This window comes from Pseudorca crassidens, chromosome 13 (assembly GCF_039906515.1).
Source record: "Pseudorca crassidens isolate mPseCra1 chromosome 13, mPseCra1.hap1, whole genome shotgun sequence".
Taxonomy (NCBI): Eukaryota; Metazoa; Chordata; class Mammalia; order Artiodactyla; family Delphinidae; genus Pseudorca; species Pseudorca crassidens.
In genome coordinates this window covers 73,800,502-73,826,980 of record NC_090308.1, presented here as the reverse complement: position 1 = coordinate 73,826,980, position 26,479 = coordinate 73,800,502, and the positions used below count along the sequence as shown (strand labels likewise).

Sequence of the window (26,479 nt, the reverse complement as noted above, 5' to 3'; positions counted from 1 at the left end):
TTGACATTTTAATTGAATTTTGCATTTATCTTATCAAATCCTTAATATCCAGAAGCTTCTTTGTGTTTTCCTGAACACATCTTTTTAAAATAGATTTCTGTGTTTTTTTCCTTTTGGAGTCAATATTTCTCTCACCTTTTTGAGGATATTAATTTTTATTTTTTCAAAAAATTTACTTCTGTTGTCTCTAGCTCCCCTGAGTTTCTTTGTTTCTGTCTATGTATCTTAGTCTCAATATTTGGGATTCTCCTCAACCTCCAGTGATTGGCCACTTAAAGCTGATTGTAGCTGTGTGCAGTGTGAGAGAGGCTTTTCAAGTAACAGCTTCACTAAAGTTTGAGTGGACAGAGATTCAGACATTTTTCTGGGAGGATCCCCAGCTGTCAGTACCTGTATGTCTTATCTCCTGGGCAGGTGTGTTTCCCCAGTGAGGACTCCAATCCCTGCCTATAGGGCATAAGTGTGGCTGCCATTTAAAAAAAAAAGTTTTTTTTTTTTACATCTTTATTTGATTATAATTGCATTACAATGTTGTGTTAGTTTCTGCTGTATAACAAAGTGAATCAGCTGTATGTATACATATATCCCCTCCCTCTTGAGCCGCCCTCCCACCCTCCCCATCCCACCCCTCTAGGTCATCACAAAGCACTGAGCTGATGTCTGTGTGCTATGCAGCAGCTTCCCACTAGCTAGCTATTTTACATTTGGTAGTGTATATATGTCCATGCTACTCCTTCAGTTCGCCCCAGCCTCCCCTTCCCCTCCTGTGTCCACAAGTCGGTTCTCTATGTCTGCGTTTCTGTTCCTGCCCTGCCACTAAGTTCATCATTACCATTTTTCTAAATTCCATGTATATGCGTTAATATACAGTATTTGTTTTTCTCTTTCTGACTTACTTCACTCTGTATGACAGATTCTAGGTCCATCCACATCACTACAAATAACTCAGTTTAATTCCTTTTTGTAGCTAATATTCCATTGTACAAACTCACGTACCTGCGGTCACCTTATCTTTGACAAAGGAGGCAAAAATATACAATGGAGAAAAGGCAGCCTCTTCAATAAGTGGTGCTGGGAAAACTGGACAGCTACATGTAAAAGAATGAAATTAGACCACTTCCTAACACCACACACAAAAATAAATTCAAAATGGATTAAAGGCCTAAATGTAAGGCCAGACACTATAAAACTCTTAGAGGAAAATATAGTCAGAACACTCTGACATAAATCACTGCCATGTTTTAGAGCCAAGTAGAAGGGAGGGGGCCTGAGTGTCACAGTTGTATATGTTGGACTTCTTGGTTTGATCTTTCAGTTCTTATGTTACAGAACTCTAGCTCTGCTCTTAGAATTCCTAAGTCCAGAATTTCTGGTTCAGCTTGTCCACAGCGTTTACCTTGGCCAGTTAGGGGTGAGTGTCTGCCAGGCTTCACAGAGTTCAGGGTATATCTGCTTCCTTCATATACTTTTAAGCAACACTTCTGCTCTAAACTCTAACCTATAAAAGCCTGAAGACTTTCTGGGTTCCTGTGGCGCCAACTGGCTTGTATATTTACCTGTTCCTCACCATCAGCACCCTTGCAGGCTTAGATACTTCTCTTTTCTCTGCTTTTCAAATTTTTATTCCTATTTCTCGTCTACTCTTATCTTTTTTCCCTTTGTTCTCTTGAATTTAAGTTAATGCCGTGTGTGTGTGTGTGTGTGTGTGTGTGTGTGTGTGTGCGTGTTTCAGATTCCTTTAAATATTTTGACTGGGATATCAAGAGAAAGCAGAGGTAACTATGTTTTCAATCTACCTTGAAGTCCCAACCATGATGTCTTTATCCTTTTCCTTCTGCAATACTTTTTTTATAGGCTCTTTGTTGTCACTTTCTTCTTAGTTTCCCTCCTTCCATATTTTATAACTTGGTGGAACCAGGTGGGTTACACAGTCATCTCACTCTTCTCATCATTGTTCAGATCTCTAGCTTTACGGCAGGTTCATCTCCACAATTCGTGAATATGTCCCTGTTTCTATATTGCTTGCTTCTATGGAGTATATCTCTGCTCTGTTCTAGGTGGGTTTTCTTTTTGTTTTTCTTCCTTTCTTCCTTCTGCCCCCACCATTAGCTTATTTTTCATTTAAACTGATAGCAGTGTCTGAAAAATTATATTATAGGCGTGCACTGTGTCTCCGTCCTTTCCTACCCAAGTACTGTGTCTATCAGGACTACTTGTCTCAGAAAATGCACCGCACCCAGAAATTGTCTTTTACTTTGTGGCTGATTGTTTTTCAGGAGTTTGCAGTATCTGGAATTAGACAGAGGTTACTTTGCTTTAGAGAACATCTCTCAGTGGGTAGAGAGGGGTATTTGCAGTGTCCTCGTGGTTATAGGTCCTGGGACTCTGAGTAAATGGATGGATGGTGCTAGAGGGAGGAAGCTCATTCTTTGGAATTTTGTTCCATGAAGCCAAGGTAGAGTGTGTGTCAGAAAGTATAGCTCCACCAACTGTCTTTTACCTAGTGCTAATTCCTCCCAGATTCTAATTGTCTCTCAGTCTTTGTTTTCGTTGTTATTGAGAATTTTCATCAAATTTTGTTTTCAACAGCTATTTAGTTAGAAAGTGAAAGAGGATGATTGGGGATTGTCACCCAGATTCTCTCTAAGCCAGAATCCCTATCCTATTTGAAATTATACTTGTCATTAACTTTAAACTTTAAAAGCATCCTTTTAACCCAAAGTTCCCTAATATTCTTTCTAACGTCAAGACTGAAAAGTGCATTTTAAAGACTAGTGCATATTTTCACTCTTTCCCCAACCCCCCTCTCATCCCTATAATCACTTCCTAGTTTCTGGTAATATAAGCTAGATTAGTGTAACTACATTGTTTTATATTATATATTTCCTTTAATTATTTTGGACATTGGCATTCAACTTTATAAGCAAACATTTTAAAAATTCTGAGCTATGTTTCATGGTTTTGTTTTGGTTTTTTTTGCGGTACGCGGGCCTCTCACTGTTGCGGCCTCTCCCATTGTGGAGCACAGGCTCTGGACGCACAGGCTCAGCAGCCATGGCTCACGGGCCCAGCCGCTCCGCGGCATGTGGGATCTTCCCGGACCGGGGCACGAACCTGTGTCCCCTGCATCAGCAGGCAGACTCTCAACCACTGCACCACCAGGGAAGCCCTGTTTCATGGTTTTTTTAAAAATTTTATTTTTTGATTTTTCATGCTTATTTTTTTGATTTTTATTTATTATTTTTTTGTAGAGCAGGTTCTTATTACTTATCTATTTTATACATATTAGTGTATATATGTCAATCCCAATCTCCCAATTCATCCCACTTTGAGTACATGGATAGCTAGAGGCAGAGGCAGGAAGCTCCTTCTTTGGAATGTTGTTTCATGAAGCCAAGGTAGAGTGTGTGTCAGGAACTACAGCTCTACCATCTTTTAGCTAGTGCTAATTTCTCCCAGATTCTCAATGTCTTTCAGTCTTTGTTTTCATTGTTATTGAGAATTTTCATCAAATTTATAGTTTCCTTTGCTGTGCAGAAGGTTTTAAGTTTCATTAGGTCCCATTTGTTTATTTTTGTTTTTATTTCCATTACTCTAGGAGGTGGGTCAAAAAAGATCTTGCTGTGATTTATGCCAAAGAGGGTTCTTCATATGTTTTCCTCTAAGACTTTTGTGGTGTCCGGTCTCACATTTAGGTCTTTAATCCATTTTGAATTTATTTTTGTGTATGGTGTTAGGAAGTGTGCTAATTTCATTCTTTTACATGTAGCTGCCCAGTTTTCCCAGCACCACTTATTGAAGAGACTGTCTTTTCTCCATTGTATATCCTTGCCTCCTTTGTCATAGATTAGTTGACCATAGGTGCGTGGGTTTATCTTTGGGCTTTCTATCCTGTTCCATTGATCTATATCTCTGTTTTTGTGCCAGTACCATAGCGTCTTGATTACTGTAGCTTTGTAGTATAGTCTGAAGTCAGGGAGCCTGATTCCTCCAGCTCCTTTTTTTTTCCCCTCAAGATTTCCTTGGCTATTCGGGGTCTTTTGTGTCTCCATACAAATTTTAAGATTTTTTTGTTCTAGTTCTGTAAAAAAATGCCATTGGTAATTTGATAGGGATTGCATTGAATCTGTAGATTGCTTTGGGTAGTATAGTCATTTTCACAATATTGATTCTTCCAATCCAAAAACATTGTATATCTCTCCATCTGTTTGTGTCATCTTTAATTCCTTTCATCAGTGTCTTATAGTTTTCTGCATACAGGTCTTTTGTCTCCTTAGATAGGTTTATTCCTAGGTATTTTATTCTTTTTGTTGTAGTGGTGAACGGGATTGCTTCCTTAATTTCTCTTTCTGATCTTTCGTTGTTAGTGTATACGAATGAAAGACATTTCTGTGCATTAATTTTGTATCCTGGAACTTTACCAAATTCATTGATTAGCTCTAGTAGTTTTCTGGTGGCATCTTTAGAATTATTTATGTATAGTATCATGTCATCTGCAAACAGTGACAGTTACTTCTTTTTGTTCAATTTGTATTCCTTTTATTTCTTTTTCTTCTCTGATTGCCATGGCTAGGACTTCCAGAACTATGTTGAATAATAGTGGTGAGAATGGACATCCTTGTCTTGTTTCTGATCTCAGAGGAAATGCTTTTAGTTTTTTACCTTTGAGAATGATGTTTGCTGTGGGTTTGTCATTTATGACCTTTATTATGTTGAGGTAGGTTCCATCTATGCCCACTTTCTGGAGAGTTTTTATCATAAATGGGTGTTGAATTTTCTCAAAAGCTTTTTCTGCATCTACTGAGATGATCATATGGTTTTTATTCTTCACTTTGTTTATATGGTGTATCACATTGATTGATTTGCATATATTGAAAAATACTTGCATCCCTGGGATAAATCCCACTTGATCATGGTGTATGATCCTTTTAATGCATTGTTGGATTCTGTTTACTGGTATTTTGTTGAGGATTTTTGCATCTATATTCATCAGTGATATTGGTCTGTAATTTTCTTTATTTTGTAGTACCTTTGTCGGGTTTTGGTATCAAGGTGATGGTGGCCTTGTAGAATGAGTTTGGGAGTGTTCCTTCCTCTGCAATTTTTTGGAAGAGTTTGAGAAGGATGGATATTAGCTCTTCTCTAAATGTTTGATAGAATTCACCTGAGAAACCATCTGGTCCTGGACTTTGGTTTGTTGGAAGATCTTTAATCACAGTTTCCATTTATTACTTGTGATTGATCTGTTCATATTTTCTATTTCTTCCTGGTTCAGTCTTGGAAGTTTATACTCTTACAAGCATTTGTCCATTTCTTCCAGGTTGTCCATTTTATTGGCATAGAGTTGCTTGTAGTAGTCTCTTAGGATGCTTTGTATTTCTGCGGTGTCTGTTGCAACTTCTCCTTTTTCATTTCTAAATTTATTGATTTGAGTCCTCGCCCTCTTTTTCTTGATGAGTCTGGCTAAAGGTTTATCAATTTTGTTTATCTTCTCAAAGAACCACTTTTAGTTTTATTGAGCTTTGCTATTGTTTTCTTTGTTTCTATTTCATTTATTTCTGCTGTGATCTTTATGATTTCTTTCCTTCTACTAACTGTGGGTTTTGTTTGTTCTTCTTTCTTTAGTTCCTTTAGATGTAAGGTTAATTGTTTGAGATTTTTCTTGTTTCTTGAGGTAGGATTGTATTGCTATAAACTTCCCTCTTAGAACTGCTTTTGCTGCATCCCACAGGTTTTGGATCATCATGTTTTTGTTGTCATTTGTCTCTAGGTACTTTTTTATTTCCTTTTTGATTTCTTCAGTCATCTCTTGGTTATTTAGTAACGTATTGTTTAGCCTACATGTGTTTGTGTTTCTTTACGTTTTTTCCCCTGTAATTGATTTCTAATCTCATAGCGTCATGGTTGGAAAAGATGCTTGATATGATTTCAATTTTCTTAAATTTACTGAGGCTTGATTTGTGACACAAGATGTGATCTATCCAGGAGAATGTTCCATGTGCACTTGAGAAGAAAGTGTAATCTGCTGTTTTTGGATGGAATGTCCTGTAAATACCAATTAAATCTATCTGGTGTATTGTGTCATTTAAAGCTTGCGTTTCATTATTAATTTTCTGTTTGGATGATCTGTCCATTGGTGTAAGTGAGGTGTTAAAGTCCCCACTATTATTGTGTTACTGTCAATTTCCTCTTTTAGAGCTGTTAGCATTTGCCTTATGTACTGAGGTGCTCCTATGTTTGGTGCATATATATTTATAATTGTTATATCTTCTTCTTTCTTCTTCTTGGATTGATCCCTTGATCATTATGTAGTGTCCTTCCTTGTCTCTTGTAACATTCTTTATTTTAAAATCTATTTTATCTGATATGAGTATCACTACTCCAGGTTTCTTTTCTTTATTTTTTTTGCGGTGCGCGGGCCCCTCACTGCTGTGGCCTCTCCCATTGCAGAGCACAGGCTCCAGACACGCAGGCCCAGCGGCCATGGTTCACAGGACCAGCCGCTCCACGGCATGTGGGATCCTCCTGGACCGGAACACGAACCCATGTCCCCTGCATCAGCAGGCAGACTCTCAACCACTGTGCCTCCAGGGAAGCCCCCAGGTTTCTTTTGATTTCCATTTGCTTGTAATATCTTTTTCTATCCCCTCACTTTCAGTTTGTATGTGTCCCTAGATCTGAAGTTGGTCTCTTGTAGACCGCATATATGTGGGTCTTGTTTTTGTATCCATTCAGTGAGCCTGTTTCTTTTGGTTGGAGCATTTAATCCATTCACATTTAAGGTAATCATCGATATGTATGTTCCTATTACCATTTTCTTAATTGTTTTGGGTTTGTTTTTGTAGGTCCTTTTCTTCCCTTGTGTTTCCCCCTTAGAGAAGAGCTGGTTTGTAGAGCTGGTTTGGTGATGCTGAATTCTGTTCACTTTTGCTTGTCTGTAAAGCTTTTAGTTTCTCCATCAAATCTGAATAAGATCCTTGCCAGGTAGAGTAATCTTGGTCATAGTTTCTTCCCTTTCATCACTTTAGATATATTGTGCCACTCCCTTCTGACTTGTAGAGTTTCTGCTGAGAAATCAGCTGTTAACCTTATGGGAGTTCTCTTATATGTTGTCATTTTTCCCTTGTTGCTTTTAATAATTTTTCTCAATTTGATTACTATGTGTCTCGGTGTGTTTCTCCTTGGGTCTATCCTGTATGGGACTCTCTGTGCTTCCTGGACTTGGGTGGATATTTCCTTTCCCATGTTAGGGAAGTTTTCGACTATTATCTCTTCAATCATTTTCTCGGGTCCTTTCTCTCTCCCTTCTCCTTATGGGACCCCTACAATGCGAATGTAGGTGCATTTAATGTTGTCCCAGAGGTCTCTTAGGCTGTCTTCATTTTTTTTCATTCTTTTTTCTTTATTCTGTCCTACGACAGTGATTTCTACCGTCTGTCTTCCAGGTCACTTATCCATTCTTCTGCCTCAGTTATTCTGCTATTGATTCCTTCTAGTGTAGTTTTCATTTCAGTTATTGTATTGTTCATCTCTGTTTGTTTGTTCTTTAACTCTTCTAGTTTTTTCTTTAATTCTTCTAGGTCTTTGTTAAACATTTCTTGCATCTTCTTGATCTTTGCCTCCATTCTTTTTCCGAGATCCTGGATCATCTTTACTCTCATTATTCTGAATTCTTTTTCTGGAAGGTTGCTTATCTCCACTTCATTTAGTTGTTTTTCTGGGGTTTTGTCTTGTTCCTTCATCTGGTACTTAGCCCTCTGCCTTTTCATTTTGTCTACCTTTCTGTGAATGTGGTTTTTGTTCCACAGGCTGCAGGATTGTAGTTCTTCTTGCTTCTGCTGCCTGTGCTCTGGTGGATGAAGCTATCTAAGAGGCTTGTGCAAGCTTCCTGATAGGAAGGACTGGTGGTGGGTAGAGCTGGTGTTGCCCTGGTGGGCAGAGCTCAGTAAAAGTTTAATTCACTCGTCTGCTGATAGGTGGGGTTGAGTTCCCTTCCTGCTGGTTGTTTGGCCTGAGGCATGACCCAGCACTGGAGCCTACAAGCTCTTTGGTGGGGCTAATGGTGGACTCTGGGAGGGCTCACGACAAGGAGTGCTTCCTAGAACTTCTGCTGCCAGTGTCCTTGTCCCCGCAGTGAGCCACAGCCACCCCCCCGCTTCTGCAGGAGACCTTCTAACACTAGTAGGTACGTCTTATTCAGTCTCCTATGGGGTCACTGCTCCTTCCCCTGGGTCCTGATGCACATATTACTTTGTGTTTGCCCTCCAAGTTTGGAGTCTCTGTTTCCCCCAGTCTTGTCAAATCCTGCAATCAAATCTGCTAGACTTCAAAGTCTGATTCTCTGGGAATTCCTACTCCTGTTGCCAAACCACCAGATTGAGAAGCCTGACATGGGGCTCAGAACCTTCACTCCAGTGGGTGGACTTCTGTGGTATAATTGTTCTCCAGTTTGGGAGTCACCCAACGAGCGGTTATGGGATTGATTTTATTGTGATTGCACCCCTCCTACCATCTCATTGTGGCTACTCCTTTGTCTTTGGGTGTGGGGTATCTTATTTGGTGAGTTCCAGTGTTTTCCTGTCAATGATTGTTGAGCAATTAGTTGTGATTCTGGTGCTCTCACAAGAGGGAATGAGCACATGTCCTTCTACTCTGCAATCTTGAACCATTCTGATTTTTCCTGTTTCATGTGTTTTAATGTTTACTTTCAATACTAGTTTTTACGTACAAGACTCCCATTCTTGAGGCATTTAATTTGATTGGCTGTCATTTAGAGTATGCTATTCAGCAAAAAAAAAAATTGTTTTTGTTCTGTGTTTCCTTTCCTTTCTTTGTAAAGGATTACTTGAGTCAAATATTTCTTAATTCTAGCTTTTCTGAGGACTTTATTCTGCTGTCTCAGTAGTGAGTGATACATTGTCTCTTCATATAAAATTCTTTTTTTTTTCCATCAAAACTCCTTCCACCAGAATCAGAAGATGTTGCAACATTTGTCTCCTGGCATCTCAAGTAGCAGAGGAAAATGTTTGCCAATCTGATTTTGTTGCTTTGTTTATAATCTCTTGTTGGTTTATTTGCTTGCATGTATGCTTGTTGCATTTCTTTTTCCTTATCTTTCTAATTCTGAAATTCTTCCATTGCGCATTTTGCATGGATCTCTTTCAATACATTTACCTGAACCATGGTTGGCTATTCATGTCTGCATATTTGGGTCTCCTGTTTTAAAACTTTTTCTTCAGTTACATCTTTGTTACTTCCTCTCTGTTCTTTGTTCTGGTTTCTTGTTTTAGAGCATCTCCAAGGCTGAAATTAAAATCTCTGTTCTCACCTCTCTGCTTTCCGTGTCTATCATTTTCTTTTACTATTTTCAGATCTTTTTCTCCTTCTTCTGTGTTCTGGGAAGGCTTCATAAGTCTGTTCCATATCCTGCCATTTCAGTTTTCCTCTTTGCTTTCTGCATTGGCTTTCATTTGTTATTGCTCTTTTATTTCGACTTCATCTCCCCCAGCCCTCTATTCTCCCCAGGTTGTTGTATGTGCATTTCATTCTGTAGACATTTTATAGTCAGGGTGCTAGAGACTGACTAGCTGTTCACGTAATCTGCTTCTCCTTTCTCCTGCGCACCCACTAGACAACAATTTCTCAGCCCCTCTTGAAGTTATGTGAGCATAATTTACCAATGGAGTATATGAAGAACAGATACAAATCACTTCCACACCTGGCCCATAAAAATCTCCCATGTGTGGTCTCCCATGCTATTTCCAATTCCATGGCAATCTTAAAAGCCATGTGTTGAAGATGGTGAAGCCACGTGGTAGAAAGAGCCTAGTTCCCTGAATTGCCAATTGGAGGAGAGCTGTCTGCTAATCAGGAACATCTGTTTTGGATTTCACATACCAGAGCAATAAAGTTTTATTTCTTATTCCACTGAAATGTGGGGCTTCATTTGTCATAGCAGTATCATCTTAACTCATATTCATAGCCTGTTTTTTCATTATGCATGAGTTTTCTTTTTTATTTTTTGCCTCTTTTGTAAAAGTCATATCTTTGACATCCCTTTGAGAATGACCAGCTTTCCCTAATTTTCTATCATCTGAGTTTTAATGTGCTGTTCTCTTTCTCTCGTGTTGTCATGTCTATAAATTCCATGTTAATTTTTGTCTCTTTATTCATTCTTTAAATGTAATGATTTTTGCCAAATGGAGATTGTCAGCAGACAGTCTCTGTGATTTTTACACGGCTCTGCTAACTTTACACTTATTTTTATGGAGGAATCTCTTTCTAGGATCTTTACCTATTGGAAGGTTTTCAGTATCTGATTAGCATCCATATAGAGCTGCTTGATGCATCAAGGTGCAATTCTACTTCCATGCGTACTACTTCCATGATTTGGTCCTTAAATCTGTGAACCAAAAAAGTGCAGTGAAAATCACAGTCTCCCAGCATGCATTATTGCCAGGGTTTTCTTGTTTCTGGTCCAGCTCCAATGCTTTACCTCTGGGCAGAAGAACTAGGGACTCATCTACTCCCTCCACACACATGCGTTTTTTTCTTGACTTGTTTCATGTTTAAGTTGTAACTACAACTTAGCAGTTCTATATTGTATGTGGTATAGAGACTGGTACTCAGATCATCCCACAAACAGTTTTTTTTTAGGAGGGGACAGATGCACAATTACTTTTTGATAAGAACATAGACCTTCAGTTTTCTTAAAATACAGATTTCTAGGCCCCTGCTATGGAAATTCTGATTTAGTAAATCTAGGGTTAAGCCCAGTAACCTGTATTTTTAAAAACCCCTAGGTGATTTTGACATGTAGCTAAGAACATGATCTGGAAGGAAATTAACACTATAGTAGATAATTTAAAAAATCAATTTTCTCGCAACCTAAGTTTCCGTTAACAGATAAGTGGTGTTTATATAAAATAAAATATTATTCAGCTTTAATAATACATGCTACAACATGGATGAACCTTGAGGATATTATACTAGTAAAATAAACCAGTCAGAAAAAGGACAAATACCATGTTATTTTGCATATATGAGATACATAGAGTAATCAAAATCATGGAGACAGAAAGTACAATTGTGTTTGCAAGGGGCTGAAGGCAAGGAGAAATGGAGTTGTTATTTAATGAGTGCAAAATTTTAGTTTTGGAAGATGAAAAATGTTCTGGAGATGGCTGATGGTGATGATTGCACAATGTAGATGTAGTTCATACCATTGAAATGTGCACTTGAAACGACTCAACTGGCAAATTTTGTGTTATGTGGTTTTTACCACATTTAAAAAAATAAAATAAATAAAAATAATTAAATGATCTCCTTACCATACCCCTTGAATTTTCATATCAGTAGAATCATAGACTTTGAAATCTAGAAAGATATTAGAGATGAGAGGCCCCGAGAGATGGGGAGATTTACATAAGACCAACAAGTAAGTGAGAAACAGAGAACTACAAGCTATAATTCTTGGTCGTATTTACCAGAATACCATATTTTAAGTATTGAGCATTTCCTTTTTCCTGATTGCTGGTATAAAAGGTTTGTTCTAGAAACTTTATTGCTACTTCCATCAGTTTCCTTCTTGAGACAGGGAAGTACCTTGAGTTGGAAGAAGTATGGCTGTCCTTATTTCTAGTTAAGTCAGTAAAGGTCTTGGCCTATTGGAAGCAATTAGGATTTTTAGGAACAGGTATATCTGGGAACTCAGGAGTTGATATCATGGTTGGGTCTCCAGCATGGAGAGCCATGGGCTCTGGAGTGGGGAGTGGAAAGGAATTCAAGAAAAACTTGTCCTTGTGTCTTCCTGGCTTTGAAGCTTCCAAGGGAACTTGGATGGACCCCCTGGGGTGTTTTATGACTAGTTAAATTGTACTTATGCAAAGAAGAGGAATGGCCAACATTACAGATGACTATCTGGAAAAGACTTTTCCCAGACTAAAGAAGTGGAACAACTCACCAGTAGAGAATTTAATGAATTACAGTTTGGAAGAAGCCAAACAAAGATGAGTTTACATTAATTTGCCACACACAAAATAGACAGGGGATAGTGACTAAGCCTTGTGTAAGGGAATTGACTGGGTTGTATGTGTACCACAACTTTGGAAAAAGACTGCTAACATTCCTTAAGCCACACTGGAATTCAAGACCAAAATACTTAACTCCTCCAATGGTTGAGTCTAAATTGTGCAACCACTATGCTGCCAGAGTTTCCTCTGGTTATGACTTGTTACAGATGCAAGTGCCACATGTCACTGAGAAATCGTAACAGCTTGGTCATGTCAACTGAGGAAATATGGATTCAAAGAATTTGCTCTTTACAGCATTTTTCAGAACAAACCACTTTGTGGTCAGCGAAGGGATTACATCTGGGGTGTCCAAAAATAAAGTCATTTCAAAAGCAGGATGAAATGAAAGGACTTAAAATAGCATGTGTAGGGATAGGTTATTTTATTCCCAAGAAGGCATGACAGTTTTAGACACTTAGTTAGCACAGCAGGTGATGACAATGAAACCTAAGAAACCTGATCACTTTAACATGATCTTCTGCAAGGGTCTTAAAACTACCATCTGATTAATTCACATTCCAGTGAATTTTTCTTTTCTTGATGTCTGCAGTATTATTGAACCCAAGTTCATGTGCCCCAGCAAGCCAAAATGATGGAGTTTGGAGCAGAGAAAGGTTTATTACAAGGGCCAAGCAAAGAGAATGGGCAGCTCTTGCTCAAAAGATTTGAATTCCCCTGTGGTTTTCAGGGAAGAGTTTTTAAAGGCAAAATTTGGGGTGAGCATTGCAGGGTGTGTGACTTTCTTCTGACTGGTTGGTGGGGAGGTAACAAGGTGGCTGCCAGGAGTCTTAGTCTTCAGGCTTCTTGTTCCAGCCAGTCTGGGATCCATGTACTTGTGCTCAGCCTGAAGTTACCAACCTCCACCTGGGTGGGGGTCTTAGTTCTTACAGAAGAACTCAGAGATATGCATCAGATTGTTATGTATATCCCATGAGGAGGAGCTAGGACTCTGCTTTATGCCTGCACTATTGTTTCTTGACTACTTTTCCTTTGTTTCTGCATTCCCTCAGTCCCCTAATTAGTAACTGTTTGAATCTGCCCTTTGGAGGGCAGGTCTAGGAGGCTAAAGCCTTTTCCCTACAAACAAGAAGCAGGAGACACAGAAAGGATTTTGTACCCCAGGAGGGCCCCGCAGGGTCCTGCTTGGTTTCAACAGTACTGTTTGTTATAGGTGGAAAAGGGTAAGACAGTGTTGTGAGTTGAAACCTCTTTCTCTAGGTTTGAAAAATCAAATGAGACAAATATAATATTGTTGTTTTCAAAGCAATAGGATTTCTTTTCCTGTTTAGAGGCTGATGGGAATGTTTCCTTCAACTTTGTATGTAAGAAACAAGAACCTACTTTTCTGTTTCATTTCGGACCTTCCTGGCAAAGACTTACTGCTGACACGGGTCTGGAACAGGCTGGTATTTTCCTCCTGGGTTATACTTTAGCAGAGTTGTATTATGAATTCAGCTCCCACATGCATAATCATCCTACTTTGCAACCAGGCAAGGTAAAGATGGACTACTTATATCTGTGCTAGATTTTCTGGAAACAGGAAGAAAAATGTTTTCTAGAACAGTAACAAGGAAAAACAGTAAGAGTGTGTCTGTCAGGGACTGAGGATTTCTTTGTAATTAATGATAGTGTTTGTATGAGGTGATTTGATAACTGCATCCTATAATCTGTTGAATCCATTTTGCTTCCTTGGCTGGGCACAATCATTTCTAGAAACTAGAGTTTAGCTTCATTTATTTTCTTCATTGTTTTACTGTTGTCCTCTTATTTTACCTTTATTACTTGTTTCCTTCTGTTTAATTTGGGTTTAATTCGCTTATTAAAATGAAAATTTAAATCACTGATTTGAGAATGTCTTTTCTATATAAATCATGTAATACTATACATTTTCCTCTAAGCATTGCTTTAGCTGCTCTCTACCATTCAGTATGTTGTATTTTAATTTTCATTAAGTTAAAAATGTTTGAAAATATTCCATGAGATATCTTCTTTGACTCCTGGGTTATTTAGAAGCATGTTTTAAAAATTTTCCAAATCTTTGGGGGATTTTTCAAACATCTTTCTATTTTTAATTTCTAGTTTAATTATCTTGTGGTCACAAAACATACTTTATAAGAATTCTACTTTATAAAAATTTATTGAGTCTTTTTTATGTCCCAGAATATACTCTATTTTGTAAATGTTTTGTGTGCATTTGGAAGAAAAAAAATGTGTATTCTACTGTTGTTGGGGAGAATATTCTATAAGTATCAGTTAGGTCAAGTTAGTTGATAGTGTTGTTCATGTTTTCTATATCCTATTGATTTTTTTGTCTAATTGCTCTATGTTATTGGAAGAAAGTTTTTGAAACATTTCAGCTGTAATTTAGGATTGTCTATTTCTCTTTTCAATTTTATCAATATTTGGTTCATGTATTTTAAAGTTCAAAATGTATTTGTATACATATTAGGTGTACAAACATTTAGAATTATTACATCCTTTAGATGAATTGATCCCACATTAATTATGAAGTGTCCCCTTTTACTCCTGTTAACATTTCTTATTCTAAAAATCTGCTTCATCTGAAATTAATATATCCATTCCAACTTTATTATGCTTAGTATTTGCATAGTATATTTTATTCCATTCTTTTATTTTTAACTTATTTGTGTCTTCAAATTTTAAGTGGCTTTCTTGTAGACAGAATAAAATTGGGTAGTTCTTTTAAGTTCAGTTTGATGATCTCTGACTTTTAAATGGAACATTTAGCCATTTGCATAGGTTTTTTTCTTATTTTTTATTTTCTATTTGTCCTATCTATTCCTTGATACTTTATTCCTATTTTCTGCCTTCATTTAAGTTAAGTACTTTTATGATTCATTTTATCTTCTTTATTGGCTTTTATTTTTCTCAGCAGTTGCTTTAAGGTTTAGAGTACACACCTTTAACGTATCATAGTCTACTTGCAAATAATGTTACACCACTACATACAGTGTAAGAATCTTACTGTAGTATACTTTCATTTTCTTCTTCCTGACCTTTTTACTGTTGCAGTGATCGATGCTTCTAAATGCTCTAAATCCCCAAATACATTATTATTTTTGCTTTGAATAATTATCTTTTAAAGATATTTATAAATGAGAAAACCAATTTTTAAAAGGATTTTACATTTACCCGTATGTTTGCCATTTTCAGCATTCTTTATTCTTTTCTGTAGATTTTAGTTTCCACCTGTTACCATTTTCCTCTGCCCAAGCACTTCCTTTAATATTGGTTTTTGTGCATGTTTGATGGCAATGAATTTTCTCAGCTTTCTTTCTTTCTTTCTTTTTTTCTTTCCTTTTCATCTGAAAAACAACCTTTTTTTATGTGTTCATTTTTACCAGATGTTTTTGCTCTTTATAGAATTATTAAGTTCTTAAAAGATGTTATACCATTGTGTTCTGGCTTCTGTACTTCTTGACAAAAATTCTGCTATAATCATATCTTTGTTTGGAAAAATATATTTTCTCCAACATGGCTGATTTTAAGATATTTTTTCCTTTATCACTGGTTTTCAGTAATTTTGTATGATGTGCAGTTGTGTGAATTTCTTTTTCTTTCTTTTGCTTTGGATTTGTTAAACTTCTTGGATATCTGGGTTAATTGGTTTTATCAAATTTGGAAAAACGTCAGCCATTATTTCTTTACTAGTTATCCATTTTATACATATTAGTGTATATATGTCAATCCCAATCTCCCAATCCATCACACCATTATTTCTTTAAATATTTTCTCCCTTCCCCCTACATTCCCATATCTGTGATTCCAATTGTACATACTCTAGACCACTTGTTATTGTTTCACAGGTCACTAATGCTCTTTTTTTTTTTTTTTTTTTTTGGTGGGGGAAGTGTCTTTTTTAGTCTTTTTACCTCTCTTGCTTCCTTTTGAATCGTTTATATTCCTATGTTTTGGATTCACTGATCTTTTGTATAATCTATTGTTAATCACATACAATATAATTTTTTCAATTTCAGATATTGCTATTTTCATCTCATGAACTTCTGTTTGGGTCTTTTTTATATCTTCCATTTTTCTTTTCATCATTTTAATGTGTTTTTCTAATCCTTGAATTTATGAAGCATTTATAATATTCATAATAGCTGTTCTAAAGTCTTTGTAGTTTCATTACTTCTGTCATATATGGATCTGTTTCTGTTGATTGATTTTTCTCTTGATTATGGGGCAAATATTTTCCTGATTCTTACATGCTGGTAGTTTTTCACTGGATGTTGAATATCATTGTTATATCTTATTTTGTTTTGTTTTTTAATTTCTTTAAAGAGTGTTGATTTTGTTCTGATGTACAGTTAAGTTATTTGGAACTAGTTTGATCCTTCTGAGGCTTTCCTGAATCCAGAGAAGCCTTTTGTCTCAAGCTAACTTAGCCCCACTACTAAGGCAATACCCTTCTGGCCATTCTACTCATTTTCCTGTATATTATAAAATCTCTCTACTCTGGCTGGGGGGAACGTGAACTATTCCCAGCCCTATTTGAGCTCTACCACTTGTTCACCTTCTGCTCTTCAGTGGTTCTTTCCCTGGCTTTGGGTAGTTTCTTCTTTTGCATTCCAGAGCTGTGCTCAGTCATAGACTCAATGGTATTTTTCCATAGCTCTTTGGAGCTCTCTCTCTGTGCAGCTTTATCCTCTCCAGTACTCTTTTCTACAAAGTCTAGCTATCTTGAGCTTCTTGACCACTAATCTCAAATTTAGGAAGACTGCCAGGTTCTGTTTGGATTTCCCCACTCTGTACTTCAACCTGGAAACTTCTAGGCTGTAAGTTGGAGCACTTGTAGAGTTTTTCTCATGTGTTTCCCTTCTCTCAGGGATCATAGTTCTGTGAGGTTTATTATCCAATGTTTTAGAACCACTGCTTCCTATGTAGCTGTCTCACGGCTACCAATGGGAGTCTCCAGCTGGAGACAGTCATGTCATTCCTCAACTGTTATATCTCATTGGATTTTTTATATTCAGGAGCCAGTATAGAGTAACAAGAAAGAATCAGGCCATGGAAACAGACAATCCAGGCCTCAGCCATAGCTCTATTTAAGTATGAATTAATTTAATTATTCAATTTATTCATGACTGTATTCTTTTATTTTTATAATTTTTAGTGACTATTACTTTGTGCTAGGCATTGTGCTATATTCCAGCTTTAGTTCATCATCTATAAAATAGGGAGAAATAACACCTACCTCATTGTGGTAGATTGCAAAAGTGGCCACAAATTATTCCAAGTTTTCTTTCTGATCTTGCATTATGACCTTGCAGCTTCTCCTATCAATTCCTTTACTCATTAAATCTGGGCTGGCCTGTGACTTGCTTGGGTCTGTACACTGTGGTGGAATTGATGTGTGTGACTTCTGAGCCTCGACTTGAGGAGACTTTGCAGGTTTCCTCTCTCTGTCTTAAAACCTTGTGCCTGCCAAGTGATTAGGTCTGAGCTGGCATGCCAAAGAATGATGAAGTGGAAAGATGCATTGGTTATCCTAGCTATGCTAGTTAAGTTACTGTAAACCAGTCAGCCCCAGCCTACCCACTAGTCTATTATTATCAGGCACTATACTATATTCCAGCCTCAGTTTATCAGTTTAAGTGAGCCCAGCTAAGAACTATTGAGCAGTATTATGTGGTATCTGTGAACATATTAGTTAGTTGATGTTTTTGACCGACTGAATGGAAGATAAATAAGTTACATAGTTGTACATAGGTTTTTTGTTTTTCTTTTTGCGGTATGCGGGCCTCTCACTGTTGTGGCCTCTCCCGTTGCGGAGCACAGGCTCCGGACGCGCAGGCTCAGCGGCCATGGCTCACGGGCCCAGCCGCTCTGCAGCATGTGGGATCTTCCCGGACGGGGGCACGAACCCGTGTCCCCTGCATCGGCAGGCGGACTCCCAACCACTGCGCCACCAGGGAAGCCCTACATAGGTATTTTTGAGTAAATAAGTTTTAAATTTCAGCTTAGAAGTCATTTCCTCTGGGAAATTTTGCTGACATCTCTGACTAAATTATATTTCCCAACTATATTCTCTTAGTGCATGCTATATTTATTCTTTATGAGTCAACAATTGAATAATTATTTCTGTAACTCATTAATATCCAACTCCTCTATTCCACAATAAACTCTGCTTCAACATTTATGCCTGACATTTAATGCAGTGCCTGACACTTAGTAGATATTTGGTAAATGTTGTTTAGATGTATGAGTAAGAGGTAAAGTAGGTTAAGGACTGAGAAATGTCACCTGGATTTAATAACAAAGAAGTCATTAACACACACGTTGACAGCAATTTCAGTGGATTGATGGGAAAAGACATGAGACCACAGGTGCATGAATATTGCAAAAAGCATTGAGAAAACAGAAAAGAAACCCAAGTCCAAGTTACTAACTTTATTTCAAAATGCAAATTCATTTTATGCTTGATTATGTTTTTCTTTTAAATTACTAAAATTAAATCTAAAGTGTCAGGTAAAATTATTATTTTTATTAATTTAATCATTAACATGTCTCAGAATCAGCACACAGAGGATCTTAATAAGCAACAAATGCTCTTGTGATACTAACCTCTCTCAGTTTCACTTGCACACTTGTTTTGAATTCTCCAGAATTTGACAGTCAAGAGGACACAGCATAATAGAATAAGGCAATATGTTCAATTTGGTTACTATGGACTAATTGAAGAGGCTCCAGAGAAACGGTCATTTGGATATTTGAATAAAAATCCCATTTAAAATCGATTGAAGATTTACCTTTCAGGACCTGATATGTACATTTCCTTTACTTCTCTTGTGGCAGAAAGGATGCATCTTTGTGTGTTTACCCTCTGCCTTGGAAACTGATTTCATTGTTTTAAGTGTCAGTTTTCATCATCATGTAAAGTGAAACACCAGAATGGAATGGCCTTTACTTTCAGTGACATAAATATTTCAAAAGAAACAGACCTTTTGAGTTCAGGAAAGGGTGTGTCAGATGCACAGGTGTCAGTGCAGGTTAATGTGTTGTCTTTCACCACTGGCCCTCTGGACTGTAATTTGGCTTGGCGCACACGTGTGCAGAAGATCGGCCATCTCCATCCTGACTCTCGGAACCACCTCCCTGTTAGAAAGCCATCAGACAAATAATTCACTCTCAACCCCATCATCGGCCTCCTAGAGAAAGATTGGGTTGAGATGCTGAGAAAATGAAAGCCAGGCTCTCGAGCAGGCAGTTGGCCTGGGCATATTTTTCCTGCTATATTGTGCTTCCCATTAAGCAGCTCATGAGTCTTTGTCACAGGTGAGTGACACTGAACTGAAAAGAGAATGATTCCTAATGAAGGGAAGTCCCAGAGACATTTTTGGAAAGGAAAATGTACCAAGCTAAACACAGGAGTACAATATATCTTCAGGTAACAAACATGGGCATGTGAGATGTTTATGAGCATGAAAGAGATTAATCAGAGTAATCTATAAGGGGCAGAGAATGAAGGTGTAAGCTTCTCCAGAAAAAATGTGCCAAGTTTCTTTGAAACATTAGAAGTCTTGTAAAATGGACAGGCTGAAGTAGTTGTCCATTCATTCTCCTTGATTCTTTTCACATAACATTCACTTATTATTTATGACCGTGCTTAAAGAAGCCATCTGGTAAAGTTGATGGTAAACTACCTACTCCTCTGTTCTATGTTGAGAACTGAGACTTCTGTATCACCTTTTAGACGGTCCTTGACTCGCGCATACATTCTACAGAATACCTTGTTTATGAGGTCAGAATACAGCAGGCTGCAGTCCTGGAGTTACCTTGATTGGTACTTATTTGTGACTCCCTGCTCCTCTAAAAGCGAGCTGCCAGGCTCAGTAGAGAGTGACAGCACATCAGAAGCTCTGGTAACATCTCCAGCAGTAAATCTTGATCGCATTTATGCATCTTACATTGCCGTCATTACTATATTTCCAACGTGCCCTTTTCACATGGTCATTTTATTGCTCCCTTTGAGTTGCCAAAGTTCCCTGACTCCATCTCTCACTGCCAAAGAAGGCATTAAACTCTTCAGCTGGTCTTATCATCTTCCCGAAAACAATAAAGGACCTTTTGTATGCCTTTAGTGAGATGTGTTCAATGTGCCAACAAGACTGGAGTTAGGCCTGTGTTCCAGCGCAGGCTTGAGTCCAGCTAGAAGGGTTACGGCTTCCTCTATTCTCTTCTAGCCCAGGCACAGCTTTGGAATTGACATCTCACTGAATGTAGAGCATACATTTGGTGACTTTTCTTCTAGACACTAAATTCTTTTTAGGTTTATTTGTGTATACTTTCAAAATGTTAAGTTATTACAAATTTGTTTTTGAAAAATGGCACAGAATTGAACAGTCATGAGAAGAAACTGTCACAAATTGAAGAAAAAAGTGTGACAAGTGGGGCGTCCTGGGATTTCATTCTAAGTCATTGCAATATTTAGAGGTCATTTCTGCAGATAAGGAGAAATGACCAGTTCCTTTAGAAGGCGTAGGATGGACCACATAGTAGTAAATACTTAAACAAAAAATCATTGGGAGAAAATTTCTATGTAATTTGAAATGATGTGCTCTGTTTATATCAAAGTTTGTGTGTAATTTACAGCACACGTATGTAAAAACGTTGTCTTTTGAATATAGCAATTCTGTCTTCTCCTGGATTTGACTTTAGGAAATGCTTTCTCCTTAATTTAGTTTAGTTACTTGAATCACTATTATGATATCTGGAAGTTTAGTAAGTGTGGCAAGACTGATAATTTGACCAAATCTGTTCTCCCCTTCTGTCATGAAAATGGAGTTGTGATTGAGTCCAGGCCTCTTAGCTGGACTGCATTTCCCAGTCCCCCTGCAGTTAGATGGCCAAGTTCTTGTCAACAGAATGTGAGCAGAAGCGATGTGTCTGGGTCTGGAAATTAAAACATTGAACAAGCCTCCTCTAGACTCTTTCTGGATATGGTAGGTATCTAACTTCTTTTGTGTTCTAGAAGATGGAGGAACAATAAGGTGGCAAGAACCTGGGTCTTGAATGACTACACCTAGCAGATCTGTCTTGTCCATCAGAACTGCTCATTACAGTTCTGTTACATGAGAAAGAAATTTCTATATTCTGTAAGCCACTGTATGTTGGGTTCTCTTTGTTGGAGGAGCTCATCCTTTAATATAACAAACACAGTTATAACCCCATTTAATCGGGAAATGATGTGTGCTGCTTATGTCCAGGTTTATGTGTGGTTTTAAAACTTAAGAAACAAATAGACTTCGAAAATGTTTCTGACATATATACGCTACAGATACTATGTCTAAATAGACAACTAATGAGAACCTACTGTACAGCACAGGGAACTCTACTCAGTGTTCTGCTGTGACTTAAATGGGAAGAAAATCCACAAAAGAGGGGATTTATGTATACATATATCTGAGTCACTTTGCTGTACACTAGAAACTAATACAACATTGTAAAGGAGCTATACTTAAATTAAAAAATAATAATAAAATTTAAAAATCTCAAAAAAATGTTTCTTCTCTAATTGGAGATACAAACACCACTGTACATTTTTCATAATTTATTTTTTCATACATATATAATAAAAAGTTTTCTCCTTTATTATCCAGTGTTGATGAGAGTGTGAGGAATCTTGGACTTTTATACGGCGTGGGGTGTAATTATTACAGTCTTTTGAAGCTCTTTGGTGGTTATCCATCAGAAACAAAACCTGAATCACCTTCGGGCTTTACTTCTTGAAACCTGCCTTCCAGAAAGTTTGCATATGTGAAAAGACAAGAATTGCAGAGATTTTTTTGTCACAGGAAAAACTGTAGACAACCCAAGCATCTAACGATACAGAAATGATTACATGGATTATGGGGAAATCCATGCTATGAGATCCTCATTAAGAAAGATGAGACATGGTCACATATTCGGACATGGAAAGATGACTAGGAAGTAGTAAAATAAATGCCTCAGTGTGCATATTATGACACTACCTAAGTAAAAATGCCTATGGGTGTGTGTGTATATGTGTGTTTCTGAGAGTGTATATGATCAGAGGAAGAAATCGAGGCTGCGATAATATGCTTTTGTGCTCCTTCATTTTCTGCAGTATATAACATATAATGGAAGCCAGATGTTGACCCAGATATAAGGAGCTTCATCCATCCCATCATCCAGAGTGTGAAAAGCTGCATTCGCCTGAATCAATACATTTGTGACCTGACCTGGAAAAGCATAGGAAGATAGTGCATCAGAGTTACTTCCATCGAGGTGAAGGGGATTTGTGGCATAGCTTGGAACACAAAGGGGGACTATATCACTTTTCCATTCTATATCCTTCTCTGTCCTTTGACTTTTAAAGTATGTCCCATGGCTCCCCAACTCAAATACAGCGTAATATTTAGAACCACAAAATATTTAAAGTGTTTGGTGAAAATGTATGCTCTGTAGGAACTTTTTAAGAGTGTCAGATACTAATGCTGTGATGGAATTTAATATCTCAAAACCACGAGCTTCAAAGAAATTAGACTTGATCTAAGCCTCCGGATCAGAAATAAAATAAAAATGGAAAATATGACTTATACTGGAACTCTTCAAGCAACTTTTGGCTTTTTCTGTGAGAACACTACAGCTTCCCTGTTGGTAAACTTGGGAATAATGGAGAAAGTCTTGTGAGCTGGGAGCTTCTAGGCTGAATGTTTAACTGCAGCTGGGAGATAGCTGTTCCAAAGAGAGTTGAAGACAACACCAGGTTAACAAGCAGACAAGACTGTTAAATGTGGCTTTTAAAAAGCCAGGCCCTTTGCAAAAAGGGAGGTGGATACACATCCCATCCCTTGTTAAGTTTTCAAAGAAGAGATAAATGAGTATTATTATTTTTGTAAAATTTTATTGAAGTATAGTTGCTTTACAATGTTATGTTCATTTCTGCTGTCCAGCAAAGTGAATAAATGAGTATGCCTTAGGATTAATAATAATGCTTTGAAGCTTCCTTTTCAGAAACAAAAATTAAAGGGAAAAACACCTTGAACTATTATTTTAACTGCTTAGTGATGTATCTATATATACATTATATATAGATATATAATGTATATATATCACATCATATATATATATATAGTTTTAAACTGAACTTTGTGGTGGTTTTAAACATTTATTCAGGGCCAACTATAAGATGAACATGGAATAGGTCTCAACTTCTGAGACAGTAGGATTTTCAGAGGTTTAGAAATTCAAACTCATATAAAATAAAATATTATTTTAAATGCTCTTAACCGCTAAGGAAAATAAAACCATACCCAAACCTTCCTTTTCTCATCTAGTAATATTATGGGTGGGTATGTTAAAGTCATTTAAATAAGTTAAAAGGAAGCTCACATCCAAAGGTTATTTCCACAGGCTACTCTGGAAAATACCAGTGCTTGGCATGAGTGGTTCTAGACTGTTCTGCCAGAGCGTTCAGTAGAGTAGTGACAGTCAACCTCCAGTTTGGATTGTCCTAGTGTAAAAGTAGAATATATTCTCGGGAAAAGCAGGCATGCTATCAGGTGTTCATTCAACATATATTCATGAATCCCCATATGGGTTTAGGGAAAGAAAGTTTAACTATGCTGTAGGTTTCCCCCAAAGGGAAAGAGAGTATTAATCAAATACTTATAAGGTGAAAGCACTATAAATAATGCTATTAAAATTCTTTGGGATCTTAAGTAAGGGTAGAAAACCCCCTCTAATCTGTTAATGGTTTCACAGAGGAGGTGACATTTAAAAGAGTCTTTCAGGATACCTAGGATTATCACCAAATACAGAAAGAGACAGGTGAAGTAGAGGCATGGGCGTATAGCACGTCTTAAATACAGACTGTATGTAAGAACGTGAAATTATAACAGGGTAACATTTTGAAAAATTAGATTGTTACATTCAAAATAGGATTTTGCCAACAGGCAATAGTTTGAGAGAATAAGGACTTTAAAAATTATTTTAGTTCTTATTTAACATTAAAGATTGAGCCTGATGGCTACCGTAGCTGCTTTTCTGATTGTATAGAATAGGTAACTTGGATCATTGTTTCAGCTTAGCCATGAGAATGGAGTTTGGAAAATGAAAGATGTGGCCTGGAGTAAAGTAAAAGGTATCTTAATTTTGGGGATTACTGGGAGGCACTGTGAGAGTCGGAGGACTGAGAACAAAGATAAAGTTTGGAAGATACTAGGGTCCCTCCACCATGCTCCCCAGTACACACTCAAGACTGAGCTGGTGGGGAGAGAATGCTTTTGAAATACTGGAGAAGATATGGAACTCCAAGAACCAGGGAGCTTTGGTTCTGTTCCAGAAGGAAAGAACTTGTAGGCTGCCTCCAAGTCAGTTGAGGGACATTTCCATATTACAAATAAACATGGTAGCAGAGTGTGATTACGCAGAAGGGGACTGTATTATTCCTTATAGAACATTCTTGATTCCTGTGTAATGTGGATGGAGGAAGCTGTTGTGGTGGGAATGAGGAACTCTACAGCAAATGCACTGGGTTGTGCCATCTGGTAAGGGACCAAGTGACTAATGTAGTCAGACCTCAGTGTATGGTCGGGGTCCAAAGAGTGGTCAGAGTTAAGAGGAGCCTGAGTTGTCCAAGAAACTTTATAAAGTCAGCAGAGACCAGGCCGACAGATCATTGGCAAGGACACTCTAGGGATCTAAGGACCACCTTTCCCAGTTCCTGCAAATCACTGAGAAAGACACCAACATCCAGTGCCAACCCCTTTTTCCCTTGCCATTAGCGAGGTTGAAAAAGCCGGCTAATCACTTTGGATTCGTCGCTTACCGACTGGGGTGAATATTTGACCAAGTATTGATCAATGAGCTATACGTGGAATTTGCTGGGGGTGGCTTTTGTATAATGATTTTTTATCTGGATAAGATAGGGATATGGCTGGGAGCATGCTCCTGAAGCTTCCTTTCTTTGTCCACGAAGCTAGAAATCTGAGGAAAATGCCACTATGCTAAGCGTGTGGAGTGAAAACCAGAAAGAGCTTCTCATCCATGTTAGCGCAGAACAGATAAACTAACAACAGCACTTACTGATCTTTGGATTTTTTTATCATGGAAAAACAAACTCCTATTTATTTAGGCCACAGTTAATCATCTGATCTATAATTTTCAGCCTTTTCATCAAAAGTTTATCAAAAATTTTACTGTCTGATAATATGTAAGTTTATTGAGAGTCTATCTAATGAATGGTGAGCAAGGTCCTACCCTAATCTCATATATATAGATGTCTAGAAGACAGATGTCTCTGCTGGAGTCATCTAAGCCAAGACTCGGTTATCTAAGAGTGATTGAAGCAAGCTGAAGATTTCAACTTTTTTTCTCTCCAAAATAAATCATATTTTCCGCTACTCTACAAATTGTAATATGGGTAAATTGCTAGCCCTATCACAAAATGTTTAGAAATTATGAGATTCAGTGAGCTGGAAAAATATTTTTTTTAGTGTCAGGAGTTGAACTGGAGGAGAATGAGATAGGAAGGTCAAGTGGCAGCCAGATTGTGAAGAAACTTGTATGCTGCAATTTAAACACGGATTTTGAAAAGAATATATATATAAAACTGAATAACTTTGCTGTACACCTGAAACTGACACATTGTAAATAACTGTATTTCCATAAAAATTTTTGAAAAATAATTTAAAATTAAAATTAAAAAAATGGACTCTGACTTGTAGGTCATTGGGAATCATGGAAAAGTTTAAAATAGGAGATTAATACCAAATTAGTATTTTAGGAGGATTGTTTTGGTAACTATGTAGAAGGAAGATTGGAGGGGACATAGAACAGGGACAATGAGAATTATAAAGAAGATAATGTAGTTACATGTTAACTTCATACCTGGAATATGGTTATTGATACTTGTTGAAAGAATTTAACCTTTAGTTCTGGATTTGCCTAAAATTGTCAACATATTAAATATCAGATATAGATGACAAAAACTCGAGATTTAAGTCTTTGTTTAAAATTATTTTAATATAATCAAAATATTTGCTAATAACACTTCTTTTTCATGACTAAATAAAAGCAAACAACTGTTAGATTTTTAAATTGCAATTTATGTGAACTTGCATGTATTAGCTTCATCTCAGCAGGTGCACAAGAACTGTTTAATGACTGACAGGCTGAATTGAATTCAACAACTTTTTTACTGTATTCATTGCATTTTCAAACAGTTTTTCTAACATCTTGCCTATGGATTTGGCCACTATAACACCCAGCTTTTCTGAGGCAAATACAGTTTCCAATTTTGTGTCCTAATCTCATAAACATATTTTTCCTTGTCAAATCACAGGTTTCACTTTTTGTTTCAGAAATGTTAGTCTGTATTCTTATACTATAATAAACCTAAGAAATGTCACAAATGATCA

General features: G+C 37.3%; 1 protein-coding gene across 1 annotated transcript in view; it reads left to right on the top strand.

The window, feature by feature from the left end:
• BCKDHB (branched chain keto acid dehydrogenase E1 subunit beta) overlaps positions 1 to 26,479 on the top strand; it is a 293,140-nt gene extending 266,661 nt beyond the window's left edge. Inside the window, exon 11 of the mRNA XM_067702709.1 lies at positions 22,183 to 26,479. The gene's annotated coding sequence lies outside the window, so the exon portion shown is untranslated. The remainder of the gene's footprint in view (positions 1 to 22,182) is intronic.